General features: G+C 45.7%; 1 long non-coding RNA gene across 1 annotated transcript; it reads right to left on the bottom strand.

The window, feature by feature from the left end:
• LOC107110976 lies at positions 1-8,827 on the bottom strand. The gene is made up of 3 exons (XR_001482539.1): positions 8,663-8,827; positions 2,872-2,993; positions 1-21 (listed from the first exon to the last, which is right to left on the bottom strand). It is a non-coding gene; the product is annotated as an uncharacterized LOC107110976 (long non-coding RNA).
• Between the last annotated feature and the right edge of the window lie 731 nt (positions 8,828-9,558).

Below are 9,558 nucleotides of genomic sequence, written 5' to 3'. Positions count from 1 at the left end.
GCTCTGGGTTTTCATAGGTTTCTGTCAACGAACAAGTTTACGACGCAGTGACACACCCAGCAGACTCTTAGCTAGCACAAAGGGGTCTCAATTTATCTAAGGCAGGAGTCCCCAACCTTCTGAGCCTGCAGGCACATCTGGAATTCTGACACAGCATGGCAGGCACAGCAACAAAATGGCTGCCAGGGGAGGTGGAGCCAGCCACAAAATGGCTGCCACGGCTTAACTTTCCAAAAACCATATTCCATCAACAATTAATCGCATAGTTTAAAAATACATTTCCCCCCCACTTCAGGTGGGTAGCCGTGTTGGTCTTAAGCAGCAGAACAAAGTTTGAGTCCAGTGGCACCTTTGAGAGAAAAGAAGTTTTATTCAAAGTGTAAGCTTTCGAAGAAGTGTGCTTTGCACACGAAAGCTTACACTTTGAATGAAACTTTGTTGGCCTTAAAGGTGCCACTGGACTCAAAACTTCATTCTGTTTTTCCCCCCACTTATTTATTTATCTATTTTTTAAATTTATATCCCACACCTCCCCACTGAGGTAATAGTCTGAATCTCAGTCAAAGAAAGATGTCTCTTTAAGAGGAAGGATGTCATGAGCTCCTTCACTGAGACAATCTGAGGAAATATTTCATTTGTGTATGAGAAGAAATAACATCCTCCCCCTCCTCCTCACAACTTAGGCTGAGGGTGTGACTGGGCCCAGCATCACATAGTGTGTTTTGTGACTAAACGGCGATTTGGACTCTGTTCTCCTCAGTCTTAGATCAACACTCTAACAACTACGCCACTGACATACTGGATACTCCGCACAAACCTCCAAGTGCATCTCAGAATCCACAGTAAATAATGGCTTCTCAGATACCCTGACCTGAAAATATGGCGGTTGAAGTAGGTTCCGGGACAGCAGAATCGCCTCACTTTCCATATTTGGGGAACCAGCTTTATCTCCCTCCCATCCCCCGAGTACAGATGCACGGAGACCAAAAAAATCCACACCAACAAATGGCTATTTCCATCGCCTCCATTTCCCTTTCTCTAAAACTCCTCGTCCCCAGGATACCAAAGTCAGCTTAACTTCCAGGATTTAAGCCCCAGGCCTCTTCCTCCACCCCACCCCCCAACACACAAGGCTAAAGACAGAAATATTCCCATCCCCATTTCTTTTCGCTAAAGCTGCAAGTCCCAGGATACCAAAATCACCTTAACGTCTAATACGTTGTCTGTTTCGATGACCCACAGATTAAGAGCAGGGGCTTTAGGCAGAACTTCCAAAGATCTCAAGGAACAAATAAGGCCATGGAGGGACAAGTGGAGAGGATGAGCGCACAGCATTAGCTGGCAGAACAGTGGCTGCGGTCACACGTAACAGAAGCCACACAAGTGAGACGGAAAACAGCCGGAGTTTCCGGGCGCGATCTCACCAGCACATCTGGGAAGCGTAGCACTCCCGTGGCTCAACCGAGGCTTCCAGCCGAAACTGCGTGGCAAAAAACTAGTACCTTGGAGATACTAGTTTCCGGAAACTGCGGGGCAAGGGCGGGCGTCTGATCGCGGTCCCCTCGCCTCCCCACAACAGACACCCTGTGAGGTAGGTGGGGCAGAGAGAGCTCTGAGAGAACTGCTTATGACAGAAGAGCTCTGAAAGAACTTATGACTGACCCAAGGTCACACCAGCAGCTGCATGTGGACGAGCGGGGGATCAAACCCAGTTCTCCCAGATTAGAGTCCGTGCTCTTAACTACTACACCAAACTGGGTTTTGTGTGCATACACACTTCTTCACAGAAAGCTTATACCCAGAATAAAATTTTGTGGGCCTTAAAGGTGCCATTGGACTCAAACCTTGTTCTGTTGCTTCAGGCCAACATGGCCGACCACCTGAATCTGACTTTAGGGTGAGTTCAGGATGAGAATTTATGGATTGCCTGGCTCTGGGTGAGTTAAGGGTGTGTGTGACAAAAGGAGGCTTCCCCCATGCCTGGGGCAGGCTGGTAGGCTAGGAGGCTTACAGGCAAGGTCTGTAGAAAAGAACAAGAGTCCAGTAGCACCTTAAAGACTAACAGAATAACGAAAGCTCGTACCCTGCCACAGATTTTGTTAGTCCTTAAGGTGCTACTCTCCTGCCAACATAGCAGTTCGAAAGCAAGAAATTGCAAGTAGATAAATAGGTACCACTTCGGTGGGAAGGTAACAGCGTTCCGTGCGCCTTGGTGTTTAGTCATGCCGGCCACATGACCACGGAAACGTCTTCGGACAGCGCTGGCTCTTCGGCTTTGAAACGGAGATGAGCACCGCAACCCCAGAGTCGGACTCGACTGGCTTTCGAGCAAGGGAACCTTTACCTTTACCTAAGGTGCTACTGGACTCTTGCTCTTTTCTACCCCAGTTGTTTTTGCCCATTTGGAGGCTGGCACCTGCAGAAAGACCCTGCTCCCGTGAGCACAGCTGTCGTGGCAGAGCCCAGGGGGAGAGGAGGTCTCGTAGACATGACGGTCCAAGGCCATGAAGGTCTTTGTACGTGGCAGCTAGCACCTTTGGGGTGCACTGGTGGAAATCGGTGCAATCTTATGAGCAATGCTCCCTCTAAGCTGTGGAGTCTTGTGAGCAAAAACTCTACTTTGTGAGCTACTGGCATTAAAGTTGTGAGCGGGCGATTCGGCTACTGCAAAAAATTAGTTTGCTCTGGAGCCATCCTTCCTGAGCGAAGACAAAAATCTGTGAGCTGGAAGCTAAAAAACTGTGAGATAGCTCACACTAACTCAGCTTAGGGGGAACACTGCTTATGACTACCAGCTCCTTCTCTTTTTTACGACATAAGCACTGCTCCAAAGATGTACAGCCGCCAGGGCCCCCCCCATTTTCAACTTACCGTTAACAAAATCCGTTCCTTCTGTAACATAATCCAGCAGCTGTTCAAAAATAGCTGTAATCTTCTTCTTTGCCAGCACAAAGTGTTTCAGAGGGGAGGGATTAGTGTCTGCCATTGTGGAACTGGGGGAAAAAAAAGGAAATGTGAGAGAAGTTAGCTGGAACAGAAACCGAAATTTAGCTCCCCATGTGAGCAGGTCAGAACAGAAACTGAGGCAGTATCATCAGCTTGACTAAGAAACCTGCACTGCTTCTGCCTTTCCCTTACAATGGGAGGAAGTAGAACTGGGCAGAATCCAGGCCACAGAGAGCAGAGGTTCCAGATGAAGCCATCCTGCTCTGTGCATGGCGCACGTGGATCTGATCCCATCTCCCTGTGGCTAGGGAGAACATTGATAGCAGGGAAAACGACTGGTGGGACTCCACACCCTGGAGAAAGCTATTCCAAAGTTGTCAGCTACAGAGGGCAGTTCCCATAGCAGCTGAGAGGTCACTGGGAGAGCTCGACAGACATCTACAAATATATTTTGTGAATTGAAGGGGCTCTTCTGGTAAACATAGTCTCAGTTCTTTCTTGTTCTCCATTGCCTCGCTTATGGTGTGTGTGTGTGGGGGGGGAGGAATTCACCCAATTAAACAAACCTATCAACAACCTCAGATATGCAGACGATACCACTCTAATGGCAGAAAGTGAAGAGGACCTTAAGAGCCTCTTACTCAGAGTAAAAGAGGAGAGCGCAAAAGTGGACTTGAAGCTCAACATCAAAAAAACTAAGATCATGGCATCCGGCCCCATGACTCCTTGGCAAATAGAAGGGGAAGTCGTGGAAGTAGTGACAGACTTCACGTTCCTGGGATCCCAGATCACCGCAGACTGTGACAGCAGCCATGAAATTAAAAGATGCCTGCTCCTTGGGAGGAAAGCGATGGCGAACCTAAACAGCATGATAAAAAGTAGAGACATCACCCTGACAACAAAAGTCTGCATGGTCAAAGCAATGGTATTCCCAGTAGTCATGTATGGCTTCGAGAGTTGGACTATAAGGAAGGCCGAGCGCCGAAGAATAGATTCTTTTGAACTATGGTGTTGGAGAAGACTCTTGAGAGTCCCTTGGACTGCAAGAAGATAAAATCAGTCAATCCTAAAAGAAATCAACCCTGACTGTTCCCTGGAAGGCCAGATAATGAAACTGAAGCTCAAATACTTGGGCCACCAAATGAGAAGGGAGCACTCACTGGAGAAGACCCTGATGCTGGGAAAGATTGAAGGTCAAAGAAGACGGGGATGGCAAAGGATGAGATGGTTAGACAGTGTCATAGATGCAACGAACATGAAATTGAGCAAACTTCATAGGACGGCGGAAGACAGGAAGGCCTGGCGTGATCTGGTCCATGGGGTTGCGAAGAGTCGGACTCGACTGTGCGACTGAACAACAAAAAATGTCATTCACAGTTAGCAATGCCAAGCTTGCTTTTAAACATGCTGTTTAATTTGGGGTGTCTTTTGCGCCAAAGTTGAATTACAGTAAATCAGACTTCCTGTGCCACTAATTTCAAAAACGATACTCCGGTGATCACAGTGGCAATCCAGGAAAATAAAACACTATTTACAGTACTGTCTGCCATAGTGAAACAAGGATTTCAAAAGAATAATAAATACAACTAGAAGAAGAGATTGGATTTATACCCCACCCTTCACTTGTATGTTAAAAGTGTCCTGCTATATATAATAAAATTGCAGTAAGATGTGTAAGCATTTATTCATCCTGTAAGATGAGCACAACATAATAAACTGCCACCCAACCCGAACTGAGTGTTTTTGATTTTTACGATTTGTGGAGCAATCCTAAAAAGAGCTATACCCTCTTAAACCTGTTGACTAAAACAGGTTAGGATCATACTGCTAATGGATTATGCATGTTATTTATTTTGCACTTCTCTTGCGATATATATTTCTAGGGATAACTCAAAGTGCTGGTGGTTATCTTCAAAGTTCTAGTACTATTTGGGGCCAGAGCAAATGAAGGTCTGCAGAAGTGAGCAGTGGCTCACGGAAGCTCCTCCCCGGCCACAGATTGTGTTAGCCTTTAAGGTGCTCCTGGACTCTTGCTCTTTTCTACTGCTACAGACAAACACCACTACCCATCTTGAAGGTCTGCAAGTTCTTATAGGAACCTGCTCAGCTCTTAAGATCTTCAGGTGTAACAGGTAGCCACCAAAGACAGGGCAATATTCACCTGTGGTGCCCTTTTGTGGAACTCACTCCCCATAGCGGTCCACCTGGACCCTACTCCTTTGAGTTTTAGAACTCAAATAGATGCTTCTACTTTCTGGGGCATGTGGAGAGATGATAGGGAGAACTCTGTTTTTCTCCCTTGCCTTTTGTGTTGTATTGCTTTTAAACTGGTGTTTGTTTTCACTGTATTTGGGTTATAAACAGACATACCTTGGGAAGTTTCTATGGAGAAGCAACACAAAAGAACCTGAATCAAATAAACCCTCTTTTATGTCCCAACAAAAGGCTAATTTCTTACTAGAAAAATCAGCACAGATCATCTAACGGGCTTTGAATCTGCTTATACAATGCAAGATCTCTCAAAATTTGCAGTTTATGGTGATGGCAGCCTCAAGCTGTCCTAAATATTTACATTTCCTTTTGAGGCCATGCTACTAAGAGTGTCAAATACAGGTTGAGACCGACAAAAACATGGATGCAGAACTTTAAATGGATACAGAACTTTAGAAAGTAAATACCTATGCAAAAATGGGAATGGTTATAGAAAAAAGAAATTCACAGCCAGCCAGGCATCGAGAAAATTGGTATAAAATGTTTTTCAGATGGTATATTACTCCAAAAAATGTTGGGAAAGTAGACAAAAACTACAAGGGAAAATGTTGGAAATGTCAAGATATAGATGGAACTTTTAATCATATGTGGTGTACTTGTAAAAGAGCAAGAAAATATTGGAAAGAAATACATGGAAAAATGCAGAATATATTAACATTTAAATTCCCTATGGAAGCCAAGAATATGCTATTAGGAATATTGCCTAATAAATTACCAAACGTTTTGGAAGAAAAATTTGAATATATGGTGACAGCAGCTAGAATCATCTACACAGCAAAATGGAAACCAAAGATCTGTCCAAGCTTAAAAGAATGGGGAAAATAAACTTTTCAATTATGCAGTAGTGGTGAAATTAACAACTTATTTGAGAAACAGATCAGTTTCGAAATCTGAGGAGAGCTCGAGTGTCTATTACGTAAGCAGGAGACAAACTTGGAATGAGAAAGTTTTAAAATTGTCTATAAATGTATTGCAACACATATAAATGTATTACAATGTAGAATTTGAATAAGTTTTGAATATACATGTATAAAGAAGTGGATTTTGAACAAAAATATCTTTTATTTTTTGTTGTGAGATATCTACAGACTTTTCTTTAAACTTTGGTATATTGGGACCTATGGCTAGTATGCAGAAATGACGAAATGTGTGGCATAGAGTGTGTAGTAATGATGAAATTAATAATGTAGCTGTAAAATGGATAGGGACATAAGAGAAACCAATGTTGGATCAGGCCAATGGCTCATCTAGTCCAACACTCTGTCACACAGTGGCCAAAAGTACCAGGTGCCATCAGGAGGTCCAGCAGTGGGGCCAGGGCAGTTATGAAATCTGAAATTTAAAATGTCTGATGTTAAGGGCTGTTGTATTTTATAGACAATGTCTTAAAAATTATAATGAAGGGGATGGTGGAGAGAAATACTCTCTGTTCTGTATTCCTATGGTGTATAGTAACCTTTGATTTATATAGTTTATTGTATAATCCTCCCTTTCCTTTAGTACCCCCTTTACATCATTGTATTGTTTTCTAAAATAAAAAAAGAAACGGATGAAAACATAGAAATCCAGAGCAAGAAGGGACCCCAGAGGTCACCTAGTCCAACTCCCTGCACAATGCAGGAAATTCACAGCTACCTCCCTTCCCCCACTCCTCCAGTGACCCCTGCTCCATGCCCAGAGGAAGGTAAAAAACCTCCAGGATCTCTAGGCCAATCTGGCCTGGAGGAAAATTCCTTCCTGACCCAAAAGTGGCAACCGGCATTACCCTGGGCATGTAAGAAAGGGCCATAAGAGGCGAGAGCCTGCCCCTGGCTCTTGACCTCCTGCTCACAGTCTGCTGAAATTCATAGTGACCAGTAAGTAAATAAGAAATTCCCAGTAACCTTGTTTGTCCACAGGGAAATCCAGTAACTAAACCCATGTGACACTTTTTATTAAGACCAACCAAAGAAATACAAGATTCTGTTTCAGTAATTTTCATTCATCTTTAGAAGCTGCATTAGACGGATTTTTGTTTCTGACCAATAACAGTAAGCCTTCTACTTGAGATCCCGGAAGGCCACCACCAGCCAGAGCAGACAAACCAGTGATCTAACTCCATATAGGACTCTTCTATTTGTCTGTCCAAGCCGACCCTGCCGTGGTGGGAAAGAAACAAACAGCCAATGAGGAGCACCCGTTAATAACAGCCCTTTCCCAATTGTGCCATACTGACCTAGAAAAATGAAGGGCGTGTGTTCCTTGGCTGCAAGTCCTACACCACGTTCTCGGCACTATACGGAATCTGAATGGATTGTGCTGAAACAATGCCCCACTGTGTGCCATTCAGCAACAGTTTCGTACTTTCTTCAGACCTACCCCATCTCCTTAAGTCATGGCCTCAAGTTGACTGGAATTACACTGCCGACTTGAGAATGTACGGGTGAGATTTTGAACTCATCCACCAAATTGTTCAGTTTCAGAGAAATCATTGTGACCCAACGGAACCAACTATTAATCCTGGCAAGGACCTCTCCTGGAGCAATGCCCCCCTCCCCAAACCCGTATTCGAAGTACCATTTATAACAAAAAGGCAAATGTTCACATGGGACTTTTCCAAAACAGACTCCATGGAGGTTCTCTTGTCTGTTTCCAAAACAGATGATTCAGCAGTTTTTCTAGCACACGCGTCCAAGGGGAGGACTTGGGGATTTGACCCAACCCGACTAATCGTTTACTAAGAACCTCCTACATACATATGTTGAAGTGGGTTCTAACCTACAAAGGCTTATACTGGAATGAAATCACAGCAGTGCCATAAAAGTCTCTTGAACACATGGGGCTGCCTTAAACCAAGTCAGACCATTGGTTTAATCCAGGTCGGTGCTCTCCTCTCTGACTGGCAGCAGATCTAGTCAGGGGCGCAGGCCGAGGTCTTTCACCTCACCCGATCCCTCTAACTAAAGAGGCCATGGGACCTCCTGCGTGCAAAGCACGTGCTCGGAGAAGTAGCCATAGCTCCTGTTTATCCCCCCCCCCCCCAAGCCACCCCTTTCCAGTTGTTGCCTTCTTCTAGCATATGCGGGAGGTTATTCTTGAAAAGAGGGTGAGGGTGATGACAGGGTGGAGCTCCGCCTTCCCACCCCTCCGGGTCCCCATCGCACAAAACTTGCTCTGAAAGTTTACTTTTTTTTTAAAAAAAAGCGTAAGTGGTGCCCAAACAATGTGCTGGGCGCTGTGCAGAAGTTAGCAGGGATAAGGTCCCTGCTTGGAACTCCCATTATATTCGGCAGAAGGAAACACCTAACCCCCGACCCCTTCCCCGTTATACCCAGGCACGTCAATTACAAACCCACCGCCCCAATTCGGGCGGGGGGCTTACTGAGGGAAAGCGTTTCTCTGTGTCTCCCGCCCCATTGAGAGGCGTCAAAGGTCAAGGATCCCCCCTGCCCCTCCGGCCAATTACCTGGCAACGACGGCGAGGCTCGTCGCCTCCTCCCCCTCCGAGCCTTAACGGCGTCCTTCCCCTCCTGCTCTCACCCTCCCGGGAGGAGGCCAACCCCACTTCCGCCTCCTCTGACCATCTTCCTCCCACCCGCTATGGGCGCCGACACCTTTAGTGAGGGCACGGCTGCGGGTGTCGGATTCTTTTTCTGCGCATGCGCGTCTGCTCTTTCCGTCGCAAAGGTTGATAAAATCGCTAAACTTCTTCCCTGCGTAGAGTTAGGAAAATTCAGGAACAGCGTCCCGGAGACTGCCGGTTCCCATGTGAACACCACCCTATGTGTATTGAGGAGGGGGGTATAATGCAGCGAGGTCGAGCAAGGCCCATTTGTCCAATCTGCCTGGGAGGGAGTTCACGTGTTTAGACCAGGAAGACCTCTGCTTGAATCCTCATTCTACCACAGTGCGCTGTAGGACTAGCTTCCAAGAAGGTGTGGGAAAGATGGCAGCTTTAGTTATCCATGGAACGTAACGGAGGGAGTTTCTTTTCTGCCCTGACAAATCTGTGGCATGGCACCCTCTCCTAGCTCTTTGCCTTGGATGGCTTTCGTATTCGGCTGGAAATAATAAATGTTGCTTCCTGGAAACTCGTAGAGTTTAAGAGACGCTACCCCTATTGGGCGCTGAGCACAACAGACATTTGCAAAAGGATTTGAAAGAAAAAGGACTTTGAGATTCCAGCTTGATAAAGAGCGCAGCAAGGGTCTCTTTTCCTGTGTTTGAAACTGAGATTCTCTGAAGAGGGAATTGTGCTCCTCCCCTTGCCGTAATAAATAGGAAAGTTGTTTTATCATCACTACCCCTTCTCCCCACCTGAGAGCATCCGAGAGTCCTACTCTACTATGAGCCCAGGATGCT

The sequence above is a fragment of the Gekko japonicus genome, unplaced genomic scaffold, assembly GCF_001447785.1.
Source record: "Gekko japonicus isolate JY-2015 unplaced genomic scaffold, Gekko_japonicus_V1.1 scaffold543, whole genome shotgun sequence".
Classification (NCBI taxonomy): Eukaryota; Metazoa; Chordata; class Lepidosauria; order Squamata; family Gekkonidae; genus Gekko; species Gekko japonicus.
The sequence above is the reverse complement of the archived record's forward strand: the minus strand, read 5'-3'. Positions and strand labels throughout refer to the sequence as shown.